General features: G+C 48.4%; 1 protein-coding gene across 1 annotated transcript in view; it reads left to right on the top strand.

Annotated features, from left to right (window-relative positions):
* The window catches only part of CASP3 (caspase 3), a 255987-nt gene that overhangs the window by 700 nt on the left and 238060 nt on the right, over positions 1-17227 (top strand). The window lies entirely within an intron of this gene.

Here is a 17227-nt window from a genome sequence, read left to right as displayed (position 1 = left end):
AGAAGACTACCCGTCAGTTCTCTTGGTACATGGGATAAGGTTAGCGTTTTGACTATGAATTGTTCAAAACTCTTACCCAAATCAAAGTGTCTGTGTGCTGGAGCAGGAATCGGCTCACTTTTATTTTTAACGTTTCTGGGTTTATCATCTCTCGGGCTATTCTCGCTTTTAAATCGTTGCAATGGATCTTTGATGCCGTATTATTTATTTATTTGTTTATTTATTTTATTTTTATTAGAGATCAGAAGCAGTTTATCACATGCATTTTAATCAAAAATTCTATTCTAAGTTCTACAATAATGAGTTTGGCATGAGATAAAGGGTTTTATTATAAATCTTTTAGTATGTGATTTTTTTAGATCACAAGCAAATCCACCAGTTTTAGTCATTAGAGTCTTATTAATAAGCAATGAATACATTTAAATGAAAAGCATTAAGCACGTTCCTGAAAGGAAACAAATCTCTATTCTAGGAATCCGGAGAGAATGGTGTCAGTCACAACCCATAGAGCCCCAGTTCAAGAGAGAGATATTAAAGTGTAAAGCTTTGGCATATAAAGCAGTTCAATAATAAAAAAAAATCAATCAAGGCAGAACTTTACTTAAACAGAGTATCAAGAAACTCAGTAGAGTCTCAGAGCAATGTGGAATAAGGCAGGGTAGAAATGGTCTGGAAAGTGGCTTAAGCTACTCTAGGGACACACGCTATTATAGACAACACATTCTAAAGCTTTGCAACATATTGCTGCTGCTTCTTCTTCAGTCAGCCAATCAGCTTTCAATGCTCTCCTAGGAACAGGATCACTCTTCACAGGAATACAATAGTCCTTAGACAGCAGTGTTAACTTTGAAACTATGTTGTACCGTTTCTAAGTTCATTTGGGTCTTTCTCATTCTTGGCTACTTTTCCACCTATAAAACTACCTCTCTACCTTTCTAAATATCAAATCATTAAGATTGTTAACAGTGGTTGATGTAGAAATTGAAACATCTGTATTAACGAAAAGAAAACATTTAGCGTAAAAATCCTTCATTGGAAGAGCAAAAGTCAGTTATTAAGGTGACGTTCTCCAGGGGTGTGGAATTTAATAAAATATCTACTGGTCCATGGGGCAGGTTGCTTCATCAATCTACTTGTCCTTTAACAAAATCCACTTTTCCGTTTTGTGCCATGTAATGCGGTGACAAATTATGGCTGCAATCTCATTATATAGGAGCTCCGAAATAGCCTCTCTGATTATGCCAGGGCTCCTTCTATAGTAGGGTTTGAATACTAGCAATTCCCTTATGTTGCCACGTTTCCGCAGATCTACATACTCGCGCTGAAGGTAAGCAACAGTTCCAGTGTTGTAATGCCCTTTGGAGTCTGTGCAAACCTACTAACATGCATGTTTGAAGGGTTTTCATAAACTCTTCTCTAGGCATTTCCCCTACTGAGAAATGTTGAAAATGTACTCCTGACAATGGCAGATTTAACATTTCTTCCACGGTTGGGGAAAAAAGTGGTTGGAGGGAAAGTAAACTTGCAAACACTCAGTTTCGCATGAGCAAACATACACCTGCATATTTGCTTATGCTAAAATGCAGTTCACAAATATTTTCTATGAGTACTATTAACTGGCCTACTGCTGTTAAGTCTTGTGAATTCACAAAAGTCATATATCTGCACTTAATGCAAGGAGATGAGTGCACTTTTGAGACTTTATTTAATAATTGGGCCCCTAATTAATACTGGCGTGAACCATGACCTTTTATGTTTGTTAAAATTCTGTCTCTCTCTGTCTATCGGCTAGCTTCACTGTGAGTGACAGCATTCTGTTATTTCACAAGGAGCATTATCAACACAGTCGTTTTGTTCAGTGCCAGGACCTACTATGGCAATGTGTGCTTTTTGAGACCAAACGATTTTTGCTTTTGCCAATGTTTGTTATAATTATGAAGACCTGGTAGCTCTCGCACCAATAAGTTTTACGATAAACATGCCAAAACAAGTCACGCCTTGACAAAACCAAAAGGCTGACCAACAATTTCTGACCTATTGGCTTTACCAATGCTTGTTTATTTTTGTTTTCCCATAATCTTATTAAACTGGTTACACACATTTTCCATTATGAATATTTTTGGGAAATACTAGCATACATCAACCCATTTTACTAAATGATGCTGCAGAAAAACGGTACCTAAAATGTTTTTGCATTTTTGTGTGAACATTTTATTTTGAAAGCAAAGAATAATCAATCTTGCTTTCAAGCTTCTGCATATGTTTGCATCGAACCGGAGAGCATTCTGAGAGCAGTATGCATAGCCTCATATTGCTAAACATTGAAAACGTGTGTTAACATTTTTATTCTGGAACCACGGTCAGTAGTACAGTCTGAGCGTACAACATGTACACTTATGTTGCTCACCCTAATAATAAAGGTTTTGCATTAATGAATCATAAGTACAAATTTGAACAGCATTAACACATGGACACAGATACTTCCTTAACTGCAGGCAATGCCTTTCCCTGATCAATAATGTGGTACTGTAAACTGGCAGTCAAATGGTTTGTGATGTAGGGGGTTGGGCCTACTTGTCCCAAGGACAAAATACACCTGAAAACTTGTTGCCCTTGACTCCAAACAATATGTCTTGGACGTCAGGCTATAGGAATTCAACATCCCTGGTTCTCCTTTAAAAATGCTGCATGTCTGTATAAACTTTCATTTCCTCACTAAATGACAAAAACTAATTATGAGTTAAAAGTGTTATTTGCGTAAGTCGAAATATTTTGCAGAGTTAAGATGAAAAATGTATACAACTAATATTATGAAAAAACTATGTTCATGGAGAGGTCAAGAATTAAACATTTTAGGTGTGTCTCAGCATTTCTCGTATTTTGTCTTCTTCCCTGAGATCAGTGGTGAAATTGTATTTCAAACACTAATAGATCCGTAACACATCAAGCGGTCACTGTGACCACCCGCCCCATCGTTTTTGGAACTAAAGTCTAGGTTTATATGATATTTTCGGAGGTAGCAGATGCCATTTCAGAGAATGCCACAAAACACTTGATTGTTATTTCTACTCGGCAGCAGATACGTTATTTGCTCAATAGAGCACCAAGCGCCTGATTTGTAATGATGGTTTCACGGATATAACAATATTTTGTGCCTCATCACAAAGCAGTGCCTTAGCTGTATCCTATCAACAAGGTAATGATGCAATGCTTGAATTAATCTTAGCCACTGGCAATCGCTTGTGCCGCATCCCAATCCATCTTTATTCGCCCACCATGCCACCTCAGTTTGGACCCAGCCATAGGCAAATCAGCCTTGACCTTGATCCTCATGGGAGCCATCCAATCTGAACTGCCAAGCCAGGTTCTCCCTGAACCAGAATACAAGCATCCTAGGACTAGTTTCACCCTGATAAGGGCTCCTCAGCCAGGTATATCTAGATTCCAGTGATACATGCTATTTGAGAAGCCAATAATGAGTAAACAGCATATAAATCGCTTCAATTCTGAGCTGTTCAAATCCTTATGTTTTAAAACACACTGAGGTAGTGTTCCCTGTTTCTCCATGACCTCTATCCCCTCCTTTTGTGCATGCGCTAACCCTCGCCGCATTGTCAGTGACTGTAGGGAGTGATAAGCACAAGTAAACTGCCCGCAGTACAGACGCCACATCCTTCTGCGTGCACTTGGTACCAGAGAGCTACCCTTTTTAAAACACTAGAGCGGAACTGTGAGGTGCAGCGCCTCATTACTCCCCAGAAAACTGAAAACCCGTATAGAGTTCCTGTCGGCCCCTAATGGATATCCATGAAGTAGCAGCCCCCAATTGCTACCTGCATCATCTTTGCCACACACCCTCTTCTTCTTGCATTAATCCAAACATTCTCCGTCTACCGCCTCCTCCTCCTCCACCCTGGCTCGTGAGCTCATGCTTGTAAACCTTTGAGCATTCGGATCAAATAGTTGTGTAGACAGCTTTTGCATTGATGTGAAGAAAATACATTGTCCATGCATATCTTTTTAGAATGAAAAACCCAAGTGATGGGACTTCCATAAATGCAAGAAAGTGGATAAGCATACCGGTTAACAAAAAAAACAAGTGCCCTGCTTCTGTATTTTTTTTACTATTTAATTTTTTAATGTCTCACCCAGTAGTACCACAAGTTAATATTGCCCCTCTGTCCCCAAACATTAAAAGAAAATATGTGCCATTTTCTGCTATAAAGGCGCATTACTTGAGGTAAGTACAAAGTCCAGCTGGGAGCCACGCAACATTTTGCAACGTCAAGTGAAGAACTGGCTGTTAAACCATGTCAGGTTTATCTAGTTTGCTCACTCATAAAGTCTATTTGTATGAACACTTTTTGTAAGGTTGCATCTGGTAGTAAATACTGCATGCCTGCTTTTGTGATCTGAAAAAAAATCTAGTTTAGTGTGTTGTGAGCTATCACCAAAGTCTTAGAATCACTTACTGCACACTTTCGCTATTATTGCACCAACAAAATAAATTAAAAAACATTTTTTGTCCGAGTTCGAATCATTTCTGAAGATGTTGGTTAAGTCTTGCCAACAATAATACTGCACTCTGACTTTGTTGCCAAATTCCATGTTTGACTTGACTCTCATCAACGTTGTCCTCCCCATTCTAAAATAGGGCATGTGTTTAATGATATGTGGCTGCAGCTTGAGTGTCTTTCAACTTTTGTTTTTGGAATTCAATGTATGCAGCGGGGTACTGAGTGAAATGTGATTGATTTGTTGTAAAGGCTCAAAACTGTGGGGCGCCCCCTCTTGAATAAAGAGAGCTCCTTGTGGTGATATAATGAATATTCTTTAATCTGTACTCTGATTAATCATTGCCTCATAAACTGCAGGTGGCACAGAATGCACTTGCCAGAGTGATCCTTGATAATCCGAGGCGCCAATCAGCTACTATTGGGCTGTGTGATCTACATTGGCTCCCCGTCATAAAACGCATTATGTTTAAAGCCATTTGTTCTGTGCACAAGGCCCTTTATCTCCCTAACCCTGCTGGGATTAAAGAGATGTTTCATCGGTACACTCCAGCAAGCAACTTTCGCTGGGCACACCGTAATTTGGTCTACCGAGAGCCCAAAAGAAGAACTGGTAAGGCAGAGCCTTCTCGTTGGCCACAGGCAGCCTCTGGAACTCTCTTCTGCAGAGCCTTGCAGTGATCACAGAGCTGTTGCCTTTTAGAAAGACACTTAAAACCTGGCTGGCTCTAACTATATAGGCAGCCCCCCCCCCCCCCCCCCAAATTATTTAATATGGTGGGTCTATAGACACGCCTCAATTGTGGATGTTCAGCTACAGCGCCTTGATTCCTTTGGGTAATTGTTGTGCTTTATAAAAATGAAATCGCGATTTGCTTTCTGACAAGCAACTGTCGATCTGAATCACAGATGATGCTGAAATTAATCATAGGCCCAGGACTGACTTTTACCATGTTCTGCGATGACTGTAGGACAGCTGGCTGGACACTAAATGCTTCTTAAACCGAGATCTTTCAGCTGGAGTCTAGTGCGCCCACTCATCTGCCCTTCCATAATGGCTTCTTCGTCTCCTCCATGCAAGGTGCACATGCCACCTGGGTGTCCTTTGCCACCATCTCCCCTCCAACACCCTCCACATTAACAATGTAGCCAAATTGTCATTCTTTCATGTGCGTGCATCTTTGTTCATCCGTTTCTGTTCATGCTATTCCAGATTGCCTTTATTCTCGCATTTGCATCCTGTAATGGCGTCTACAGAGGGCTCCGTGCCCGGGCACTCATCTCTTACTAAGGATGCAGAACTATGTATCCCATCTTCGGTTAGTGCTGCGATGGCCCACTCACTCCACGCACTTCTCTCATTCCTCTGGCTATGACTCGAGTTCAGAGTCGAGCACAGAACATTATGTTGTACACAAAACCTGGCATGGCTTTGCTTCATATTTTCTATGACACTGCTGACTCTGTACAACAAGCATTTACAATGCAACGGTCTCGCCTTTGCAAAAGTTAGAGCTATTGGCATTGTAAATGACAACATTTTTATTTATGTGTTGGTTTTGAAAACGGATAAATAAATGGCACTGTCATTTTCAATGCCAATAGCTTAATCTCTCGCAAACGCGAGACCTAAAAACATTCCCCCTACTTGAGAAGTAAGGGCACCTCGCCAAGAGAGCAAAGGTTCAGATTAACGAAAGACTGACATGTTCAATCCGACTCGAGACGAGGACCCACAATTTCCAGGTGTCTCATTCTCTGCTACTCTCTCCTAACTTTGCCACAAGTAGAAACAAGTTCGGCTCTTTAAGACTGCACCCCACCACCAAACACATACCAATGGGGAATGCACCGCTCTTAGATCCCTGCACATGCAGGACGCATCTCCAGTGAGTACGGAAGTCGCACTGACCACTTTAAGATCCAGCACGCCGTCCTTAGCTTCCTGCAACAGGGTGACGAACTGGATAATGAGCAAACCCAGGCTCTTCTTGTGGCGGCTGGAGGCGCCGCTCTGGCACTCCGTGGCAGCGGCCATCCTCGCCCTCACGAGCCCTCCTGTGTCGCAGCCTTCTCTTCAGTTAGGATCCAACACGGCCGCCCCGTGCAGAGCAGTAGAGACAGCACGCAAGCCCTGGCAGAGCTTCCATGGAGGAAGTGACGTCGCAGCCGCTCGCGGTTGCCAGAGTAACAGGATTGTTGGCCCGTGTACGGCATGAAAGCTGCTGTGCTATTTATACCTGACTTGTGTGCCAAAACTATTCCTAGTTTTAAACTTAGAAGTAAAAAGAATGGCAGCGCCTGTTGAGGGGAGGACTCAAGCCCTATGCTCCGGGTCCGTTAGGAGGCTCCGGGCGGGGACTCCGAGGAGGCAGCAGTGAACTACAGGCACAGGGTCCTTACCTTTTCTGTTCTGGTCCATCGACTGTGCGCTGTGGCAGCCAGCGTCCAAGACCAGCGTCCCTCGGGTCAGAGTCCAGGCTCGGCCTCTGGAGGAGGCTTGGTCCTGTGTCCACCGGCAGCTGCTCAAACGAGGAGCCTACTCTCCAGCTGCGCCTCCATTCAGCCAGGCCTCGGGACAGATGGGGTAACAGACCAATGACCGCCCGAGGGTGGGGCAGAGGGCGGGGAAGACGCGTAGGAAATGAAAGAAATTACTCTTCAAAAAGCCCCGTCCCTTTCATACTGGGTGCCCCAACTTCCTGCTGGGGTAAAAGGTTCCTTATCTTCTTTATGGGGTCATCTGGACCCATAAAGAAGATAAGAAACCTTTTACCACAAACGTAAGGCAAGGAACCAGGTCTGAAAAGGACGGGGCTTAGCGAGAAAGGAGAACGTCACTAGGACCTCTTCTCCAATGGCTGGCCACTGTTTAGGAGGCCAGCCAATGGAGAAGAGTGGCGGAGCTTAACTTTCGCTAGTGAAGTTACTCTAAAACATAAAATCTCGCGAGCTCGACCGCATGTGCGCAGTACGCCACGCGAGACCTAAAAACCAAACGCCGTGTGACAACTTGGTGGGAATACATTTGAACGTCAGGTCATCACTATTGAAATTCTTCAGCCACAGTGTGTGCTGTGGAAAATAATAGAAGAATCTACCTCATTAGTGCCATACTTTCTGTGAGAAGTTGGCCCGATATGCAGTGTTCACTATTCTAGTGACCACTATGTATCGTTCCAAACGACCCTTATGGTGATTGGTTGTAAGTCAACCTTAGACCAGCTATCCTAGTAGCGTGGATACGAGCAGTCTTCGGGCTAAACTCTAGAGGGCGTGTTAAGCCAGCTGTTATACCATCACATACCCCTTGAACACCAAGTGAAAGGACACCACACAAGTGTTATGAAAATAAACAGTGTATTTATTAGAATCACAACAGCCCTGTACTCTTTATGAGGACAGGGTACTAAGCACACAACGAAACTCTTAAGAAAATACTTCAAGTGCACAATCAATACAAGTGCCCGAGGGCACGGAAAGTTTAGTGGTCTCGGGCGGATCCGATAAGGTATGTCGGAAGCGAGGGACTCAGGACCCTTAAGTAAGGAGGCTATGCGGGCACCGAAATGCCGGAGTTACCTAGCCACAAGGGCTGCGGCTGCACAAGTCTTACAGGCGTCGGGGGTCTTCGCTGACGAGCCGGAAGGAAGGAGTTGCTGGCCGGCGACCAGTGTAGAATAGTTCGTAGAGATCCAAGCCTGGATCAGAGATCGATGATACCTAAAAGCAGAGGGGACCAAGTTTGTACTACTAGCCAGTAGTTAGAGGGTACCAGGAAGGCACCGGATGGCCGTCACCTCGACTAGGTGAGTGGGCGACGCTAGGCTCTGCAGTCTCACGGACCAGGAGGCGTTGTCGGCGACCAGGATGGAGGTGCGAGCTGTCCCACGAAGGTTGATGCTGTCGGCGTCGCTGGGCCCAGGATTGGGGCAACAAGCCTTGGCAGATTTCAGGGCCACGTGGTGGGCCTAAAATGGCGTCTTGAGTGGACCAGGAGGGTCCGGGGTGCTCCTCTCGGAAAAGGGAGCAAGGGCTGGTCTGGAGCAACCAGACCAGCAGCGTTGGTTGTCGGATGTCGTCAAGGAGATCACAAGCCAGCGGCTAGTGATCGGACAACTTGCTGAGCGGCGAGCATAAGGGCCCCACGCAGATCGTGGAGATGCTGGGAGGCTGCACTTCGGTGCTGGAGCTGCTCAGGATCGGGGCTTCTCGGACCCCAGAGCACTCACCAGAGGATTCCTTCGGTGGTCGTGCTGGATTAAGAAAGCGTGCAGGTTTTGATGATGGCCGGTCCCTCGAGGTCTCGTCGCACCCACAGATCTCAGCTGAGCTGACGATGTGGGTAGAGGTCAGAGGTGCCAGGGAAGCCGGTTCTCGTCGAGCTGGGTCGTCGGATTCCTGAGGAAGGACTTGCAGCAAACCGCAGAGTTCTTAGATGGTGCCTGCGGATGCAGGGTGACTACTCCTTAGCCACAAGGGAGAAATCTTGAGAAGAGTCTCGAATGTCCTTTCATACAGAGTAGTTCTTGATTCAAAGATGATCTCATTTGGAAGGGTCCCCGCTCCGGCCTTTATCCTAAAGAAAGGGGTGGGTACATGACTAGGTCCTGCCCTAGGGGTGGGACCAGGAAGGGGGGTAGTTACACCCCTCTCCCCCTGCTGGACTTTCCCCAGGTCAGGGGCTGCGCGCCCCTGGAACTGGTTCTAGCCGGCAGATGCGTAGTGAGCACCGGGGTGCCACTCCGCAGTCACCTTCTTGCAAAGCCCTACCTACCCAGAATACACAAACCCTGTCTGGGACGGTGCGAACACCGCCCTTGACAGGAAACCCTTTGTCCGAGCTCTCCTCGCTGGAAGGACTCCCAGCAGCAGGAGGTCAGACTCGTGTCTGTGGTGGCAGCGTCCATTTTGTGGAGCTGAGGCTTCAGTTAACTTTAACCGGGGTTCACAGTTACGTACATGTCGTGTCCCTCTAGAAGGGCGGAATGCTAACCTCGTTGCCAGAATTGGTGAGGGGGCAGCATCCCGATTCGTATGACACCTTACTCGACATGTCTTGATAACGCGATACCGAAGTTACCGATATGGTACGCGTTATCATGGAACAGCCATTGGGTCTTGGTTCCGCAAGCCGCAACCGGGCTCGGCTCATGCCAGAGCCCAATTCACACGGTTCCATGCACTCTGCCTTCAGGATTGTCAAGGCCTGCCATAGGAGTGACTGATAGGAACTCGGGCGTCCATTTTAAGGTTAGGTATAGGGATACTATACCTACAGCAACGGGCGAGTACGCCACGTTGCCCCAGCTGTCGCGCAGCCAGTTGTGTCAGATTTAGATGGCCATCCAGGGGTGGCATAATACATGCTTCAGCTCCTGGTAGGCCCTGGGTACACCGATGCCCTGAGTTACAGGGTCTGACAGGGTGGCCCAGTTCCAATTGGGTAATGCACCTAGGGTACACACAGCAATTTAGTGAGAGAACAGCTAGGCTGTGGGTCTGATTGGCAGGCCCACAGCCCGAGAAAGTCGTAAACCAGTGAAACAAAAGCAAAAAGTCCGGGTGATCATAGGATTGCAGACCCTACTCTCCTACATGACCCCCCCCCCCACCCCCCAAACGTTGGGACAATAAGCTAACCGTGACCAGGTGAGTCTTCTTGTTCTAAGTGGAAATACCTGGAGAGCCCATCTGCATTGCCATGATCAGTGCCAGGTCTATGCTCCACTGTGAAGTCCATTCCCTGTAGGGAAATGGACCACCTAAGCAGTTTGGGGTTTTCACCCTTCATCTGATTTGGCCATAGGAGGGGCTTATGGTCGGTCTGAATCTTGAAATGAGTGCCAAACAAGTATGGCCTCAGTTTCTTCAGGGCCCACACCACAGCGAAGGCCTCCCTCTCTATAGCTGACCAATTTTTCTCTCTGGGGGTCAGCCGTCTGCTTATAAAAGCAATGGACTGGTCATTACCATCAAAATTCAGTTGAGATAGAACAGCTCCCACACCCAATTCAGAAGCATCTGTTTGGACAATGAATGGTTTGGAGTAGTCTGGACTCTTGAGGATAGGTGCCGTGCACATGGTTTGTTTTAGGTCATCGAATGCTTTTTGACAGCTCGCTGTCCACTGAACCTTTTTTGGCATTTTCTTACTCGTCAGTTCATTGAGCGGAGTCACAATCGATCCGTAATTCCTGACGAACTTCCGGTAGTAACCAGTCAGGCCCAAGAAAGCTCGAACCTGAGTCTGGGTGGTTGGAGGAGCCCAGTCCCTGATTGACTGTATCTTGCTCTCCAGTGGTTGAACTTGGCCTCCACCGACAAGGTGGCCCAAGTATACAACCTGTGTCTGCCCTATCTGGCACTTGGTAGCCTTGATAGTGAGACCTGCTGCTTGCAGAGCCTCTAACACTTTCCGCAGGTGGACCAGGTGATCCTCCCAGGTGGGGCTAAAGACAGCGATATTGTCAAGATACGCCGCACAGAAGTCATCCAGCCCAGTGAGAACGTGATTCACCAACCGTTGGAAGGTGGCAGGTGCATTTTTCAAACCAAAGGGCATCACCACGAACTGATAATGCCCACCAGGGGTAGAAAATGCGGTCTTAGGCTTGGCGTCCTCAGCTAACCTGATTTGCCAATACCCAGCTGTCAGGTCAAACGTGCTTAAGTAGTTGGCAGAAGCCAATCTATCTATAAGCTCATCTGCCCTTGGTATTGGGTGGGCATCAGTCTTAGTGACTGCATTGAGACCCCTGTAGTCTACGCAGAACCTCATCTCTTTCTTACCGCCCGGGGTGTGAGGTTTCGGCACTAGAACTACGGGACTAGCCCAAGGGCTATCCGAGGGTTCAATGACTCCCAGCTCCAACATTTTCTGCACTTCACTCTTGATGCAGTCTCTAACGTGATCGGGCTGCCTGTAGATTTTACTCTTGACGGGCAAGCTGTCACCAGTGTCAACCTCATGGGTGCACCAATTGGTCTGACTGGGTGTTAGAGAGAACATATGCCGGAAGGATTGAAGAACTTGTTTACAATCCTCCTGTTGATGTTCGGAGAGTCTGCCACAAAAGACAACACCGTCTACCGATCCATCGTCAGGATTCTGAGTGAGCAGGTCGGGGAGAGGGTCACTCTCCTCCTCCTGTCCCTCATCTATGGCCATGAGCAAACTCATGTCCTTCCTGTCGACATATGCTTTGAGCCTGTTGACATGGAGCACCCTGTGGGGCCTCCGGGGAGTTCCAAGGTCTACCAGGTAGGTGACCTCTCCTTTTTTCTCCAGGATGGTGTAGGGCCCGGACCATTTGTCCTTGAGTGCTGCTGGGGCCACTGGCTCCAACACCCACACCTTCTGTCCGGGCTGGTAAACAGTCAAGACAGCCTGTTGGTCATGCCAAGCTTTTTGGAGTTCTTGGCTGGCCTTAAGGTTTTCGGATGCCTTCTCCATGTATTCAGCCATCCGCGAGCGGAGGCCAAGCACATAGTCCACTATGCTGGTTGCAGGCTTTTTGAGAGGTCTCTCCCATCCTTCCTTCACCAAACACAGGGGTCCTCTTACAGGATGCCCGTACAAAAGTTCAAAAGGGCTGTAGCCAACCCCCTTCTGTGGGACTTCTCTGTAAGCGAATAAAAGGCAGGGGATCAGGACGTCCCATCTACGCCGAAGCTTTTCAGGTAGTCCATGAATCATCCCTTTCAGGGTCCTGTTGAATCTCTCAACAAGCCCATTGCATTGTGGATGATAGGGTGTAGTGAACTTGTAGTTGACACCACATTCCTTCCACATAGCAGTTAAGTAGCTCGACATGAAGTTTGCACCTCTGTCGGAGACGACCTCCTTAGAGAAGCCCACTCTGGAGAATACTCCAACTAGGGCTCTTGCCACCACAGGGGCTGTAGTGGTCCTAAGGGGAATAGCTTCAGGATACCTGGTGGCATGATCCACTACCACCAGTATAAACTTGTGCCCTGATGCTGTTGGTGGTTCCATGGGACCGACTATGTCAATCCCCACCCGTTCAAAGGGCACCCCCACCACAGGCATTGGTATAAGGGGGGCCTTTGTCGTGCCACCTGACTTACCACTGGCTTGGCAAGTGACACAGGAGCGGCAAAACTCCTTGGTATCTTCGTTCATGTTAGGCCAGTGAAAGTGCGAGACAAGCCTGTCCTACGTCTTCGTCTGGCCTAAGTGTCCTGCTAAGGGAATCTCGTGGGCCAAGGTAAGGAGGAAACCACGCTGAGACAAGGGGATAACCAGCCTCCTGGTCATGCCAGGCTTGGGGTCTCTTGCCTCAGTGTACAGGAGTCCATCTTCCCAGTATACCTTGTGGGTACCTGTGGCGTTCCCAGCAGCCTCAGCAGCAGCCTGCTGTCTGAGGGGTTCAAGGGAAGGGCAGTCTAACTGGTCCTTCCCCAGGTCTTCTCGTGTGGGTCCCCCTGAGCCCAGAAACTCAACTTGATCAAGTTCGAGTTCTTTAGGTTCAGTTTCCCGCAATTCCTGAAGGTCAGCCTCCTCTGAGACTTGATCCTCGACCTGGGGCAAGGGGGAAGGCGAGGCCTTAACCCGACTGCTCTTCTTCTTGGGAGGTGTCTGGTCCGTTGTTCCAGGATCCAGCACCTGTTCAGTGGGGCATCGTCTGACCTGTGACCTGGTCACAGCAAACACGTGTGCTGGCAAGCCTAACATCTCCATGTGAGTCCGTTGCTCCACTTCTGACCATTGTGATGACTCCAAATCATTGCCCAACAAACAATCCACTGGGAGGTCTGAACTAACAACATCCTTTTTCTGGCCATTTACCCCTCCCCAGGAGAAAGCAACAATCGCCATACTATGACTGGTAGTGACGTTGCTGGCATTGGTCACCAGGAAATCTGTACCTGGCATGATCTGTCCAGGGTCCACAAAGTTAGGCGTCACCATGGTGACGCTGGCACAAGTGTCCCTATAGGCCTGAGCCATTCTTCCATTTATTAAAGGCGTCTGTCGGTATTTGCCCAAAGTATTGGGACTGACATCAGGGGATATATCCACATCCCCTGTACAGACAAGGACAGCCTGAGTGAGTGTACCAACTAAGCTGTCACACCCCTCAGAACCCAAGGTTAACCCAACTAGTCCCTTGGCAGGCGAACTACTACTGCTGGCTGTACTAGGGGGCACAGGTGCCTTAGGGGCTGCAGTAGCAGGAGTCTGCCCTCCTTTCTTGGTGCACTCACTAAACCAGTGAGTTTTACTTTTACAGTATTGGCACCACCTTTTCGATTGGCCTTCTTGATTCTTCTTTTTCTGGGAAGCCTGACCCCCCCCCCCCTCTTTGGGTTGTTGGGGACCTGTCGAAGACTTCTGGTCATTTTGTTCCCCTTTCGAATTTTTACCCTTCTGGTCTGCTTTCTTCTGACCACCCTGGTTCTGGCCCTGGTTTTGCTTAACCCTTGTTCTGCCCCATCTGTCTGCCTTCTTTCCCAATTCTTGGGGAGAGGTCAGATCCGAGTCGACAAGGTGCTGATGCAACAACTGGTTCTGACAATTGTTTAAAATCTGTTCTCGCATGATCAAATTATACAATCCTGTGTAATCAGTAACCTTACTGCCCAGCAACCAGCCCTCCAAAGCCTTAGTGGAACAATCAACGAAATCAGACCAGTCCTGAGACTGAGTTTTCTGGGTATCCCTGAACAGCAACCTGTACTGCTCAGTGGTTAGGCCGAACCCATCAATCAGTGTGTTCTTCAGGACCTGGTAATTGTTAGCGTCCTCTACTCTAGTAGTGAGGAGCTTATCTCTACCTTTACCTTCAAAGGAGAGCCACAAGATAGCTGCCCACTGACTCTGGGGGATGCACTGTACAGTGCAGGCCCGCTCCAAAGCAGTAATCCATTTGTGGATGTCGTCCCCTTGCTTAAAGGGGGGCACTATCTTATTCAGGTGCTTAGTGTCTAAACTTGTGGGTTCCCGTGGGGGAATGCTGCCACCAGTGGGAATTGTCCCACTCAAATCTTGCTCTCGAGCAAAGGCGAGTCTTTCTTTGGCTAGGGCAAGTTCTTCTCTCTCGATCCGCAGATTGACTTCCCGCTCCTTCGCTTCGTACACTCTCCTCTGAGGGGATGTCATCCCTCTTCGAGCAGAGCCTCGAGAGCCATTGGTTCGAACGGATCTATTAGAGCCTCTCGACAGAGACCTAACTCGTCCGTTCCCAATGTTAAGCTGGCCCGAGAGAGGCCCCAGGGGTCTCCTAGTACCATTCTCGTGCCGGCTTAAGTTGTCCTGGGTTAGCTGACTAACTATGACTGGACCTTTGTCTGCCTCGTCCCCAGATGTCTCTGGCTCCTCGTCCTCCTCTTCACCGTCTGCGGAGAGATGGATAAGGTCAGGGTCACCTGTGGTTCCCTCGAAGGGGGGCATATCCACTTCTGGATGAGAAGGGTCGGTGTTACCCGCCCTCCTTGCATCATAAGTCTCCAAGAGACCTATCAGAAACGGGATGGTAGGGTTTGCACCCTGTTTTAACTTCCGAGATGTACAGATCTGTCGCATCTCTTGGAAGCTAAGTGCAGCATATCTGGAGGTGACCTGTGGAAGGTCGACTGACACAAGGGGAGACTCAGAGTTTCCTCCTTTGTCTGACATGCTGCTTCTAGTGTGGTGTAAGTGATGCACCTACCTACACTATATGTTTACCTACTGATCCCTTGCTAAGAGTTGTAGCCAAGGTGTGCTAAGCCTTGAGGAGCTACAACAGCTGGTTCAGTAGAACTCAGAGTATTCTAAGCTAAGTTATATGTACCTGGAGTACTTATGCGATCTTTCACAAGATATTCTTAGGATACGCGTGGTAAAACAGCAAGCTCAAATCCCAACCGCTGCTCACCAATGTGAGAAGTTGGCCCGATATGCAGTGTTCACTATTCTAGTGACCACTATGTATCGTTCCAAACGACCCTTATGGTGATTGGTTGTAAGTCAACCTTAGACCAGCTATCCTAGTAGCGTGGATACGAGCAGTCTTCGGGCTAAACTCTAGAGGGCGTGTTAAGCCAGCTGTTATACCATCACATACCCCTTGAACACCAAGTGAAAGGACACCACACAAGTGTTATGAAAATAAACAGTGTATTTATTAGAATCACAACAGCCCTGTACTCTTTATGAGGACAGGGTACTAAGCACACAACGAAACTCTTAAGAAAATACTTCAAGTGCACCATCAATACAAGTGCCCGAGGGCACGGAAAGTTTAGTGGTCTCGGGCGGACCCGATAATGCATGTCGGAAGCGAGGGACTCAGGACCCTTAAGTAAGGAGGCTATGCGGGCACCGAAATGCCGGAGTTACCTAGCCACAAGGGCTGCGGCTGCACAAGTCTTACAGGAGCCGGAAGGAAGGAGTTGCTGGCCGGCGACCAGTGTAGAATAGTTCGTAGAGATCCAAGCCTGGATCAGAGATCGATGATACCTGAAGGCAGAGGGGACCAAGTTCGTACTACTAGCCAGTAGTTAGAGGGTACCAGGAAGGCACCGGATGGCCGTCACCTCGACTAGGTGAGTGGGCGACGCTAGGCTCTGCAGTCTCACGGACCAGGAGGCGTTGTCGGCGACCAGGATGGAGGTGCGAGCTGTCCCACGAAGGTTGATGCTGTCGGCGTCGCTGGGCCCAGGATTGGGGCAACAAGCCTTGGCAGATTTCAGGGCCACGTGGTGGGCCTAAAATGGCGTCTTGAGTGGACCAGGAGGGTCCGGGGTGCTCCTCTCGGAAAAGGGAGCAAGGGCCGGTCTGGAGCAACCAGACCAGCAGCGTTGGTTGTCGGATGTCGTCAAGGAGATCACAAGCCAGCGGCTAGTGATCGGACAACGTGCTGAGCGGCGAGCAGAAGGGCCCCACGCAGATCGTGGAGATGCTGGGAGGCTGCACTTCGGTGCTGGAGCTGCTCAGGATCGGGGCTTCTCGGACCCCAGAGCACTCACCAGAGGATTCCTTCGGTGGTCGTGCTGGATTAAGAAAGCGTGCAGGTTGTGATGATGGCCGGTCCCTCGAGGTCTCGTCGCACCCACAGATCTCAGCTGAGCTGACGATGTGGGTAGAGGTCAGAGGTGCCAGGGAAGCCGGTTCTCGTCGAGCTGGGTCGTCGGATTCCTGAGGAAGGACTTGCAGCAAACCGCAGAGTTCTTAGATGGTGCCTGCGGATGCAGGGTGACTACTCCTTAGCCACAAGGGAGAAATCTTGAGAAGAGTCTCGAATGTCCTTTCATAGAAAGTAGTTCTTGATTCAAAGATGATCTAATTTGGAAGGGTCCCCGCTCCGGCCTTTATCCTAAAGAAAGGGGTGGGTACATGACTAGGTCCTGCCCTAGGGGTGGGACCAGGAAGGGGGGTAGTTACACCCCTCTCCCCCCTGCTGGACTTTCCCCAGGTCAGGGGCTGCGCGCCCCTGGAACTGGTTCTAGCCGGCAGATGCGTAGTGAGCACCTTCTTGCAAAGCCCTACCCACCCAGAATACACAAACCCTGTCTGGGACGGTGCGAACACCGCCCTTGACAGGAAACCCTTTGTCCGAGCTCTCCTCGCTGAAAGGACTCCCAGCAGCAGGAGGTCAGACTCGTGTCTGTGGTGGCAGCGTCCATTTTGTGGAGCTGAGGCTTCAGTTAACTTTAACCGGGGTTCACAGTTACGTACATGTCGTGTCCCTCTAGAAGGGCGGAAT

Source organism: Lissotriton vulgaris, chromosome 3_1 (assembly GCF_964263255.1).
Source record: "Lissotriton vulgaris chromosome 3_1, aLisVul1.2, whole genome shotgun sequence".
Taxonomy (NCBI): Eukaryota; Metazoa; Chordata; class Amphibia; order Caudata; family Salamandridae; genus Lissotriton; species Lissotriton vulgaris.
Note: the sequence above shows the minus strand (reverse complement) of the source record. Positions and strands in the feature narration are given on the sequence as shown.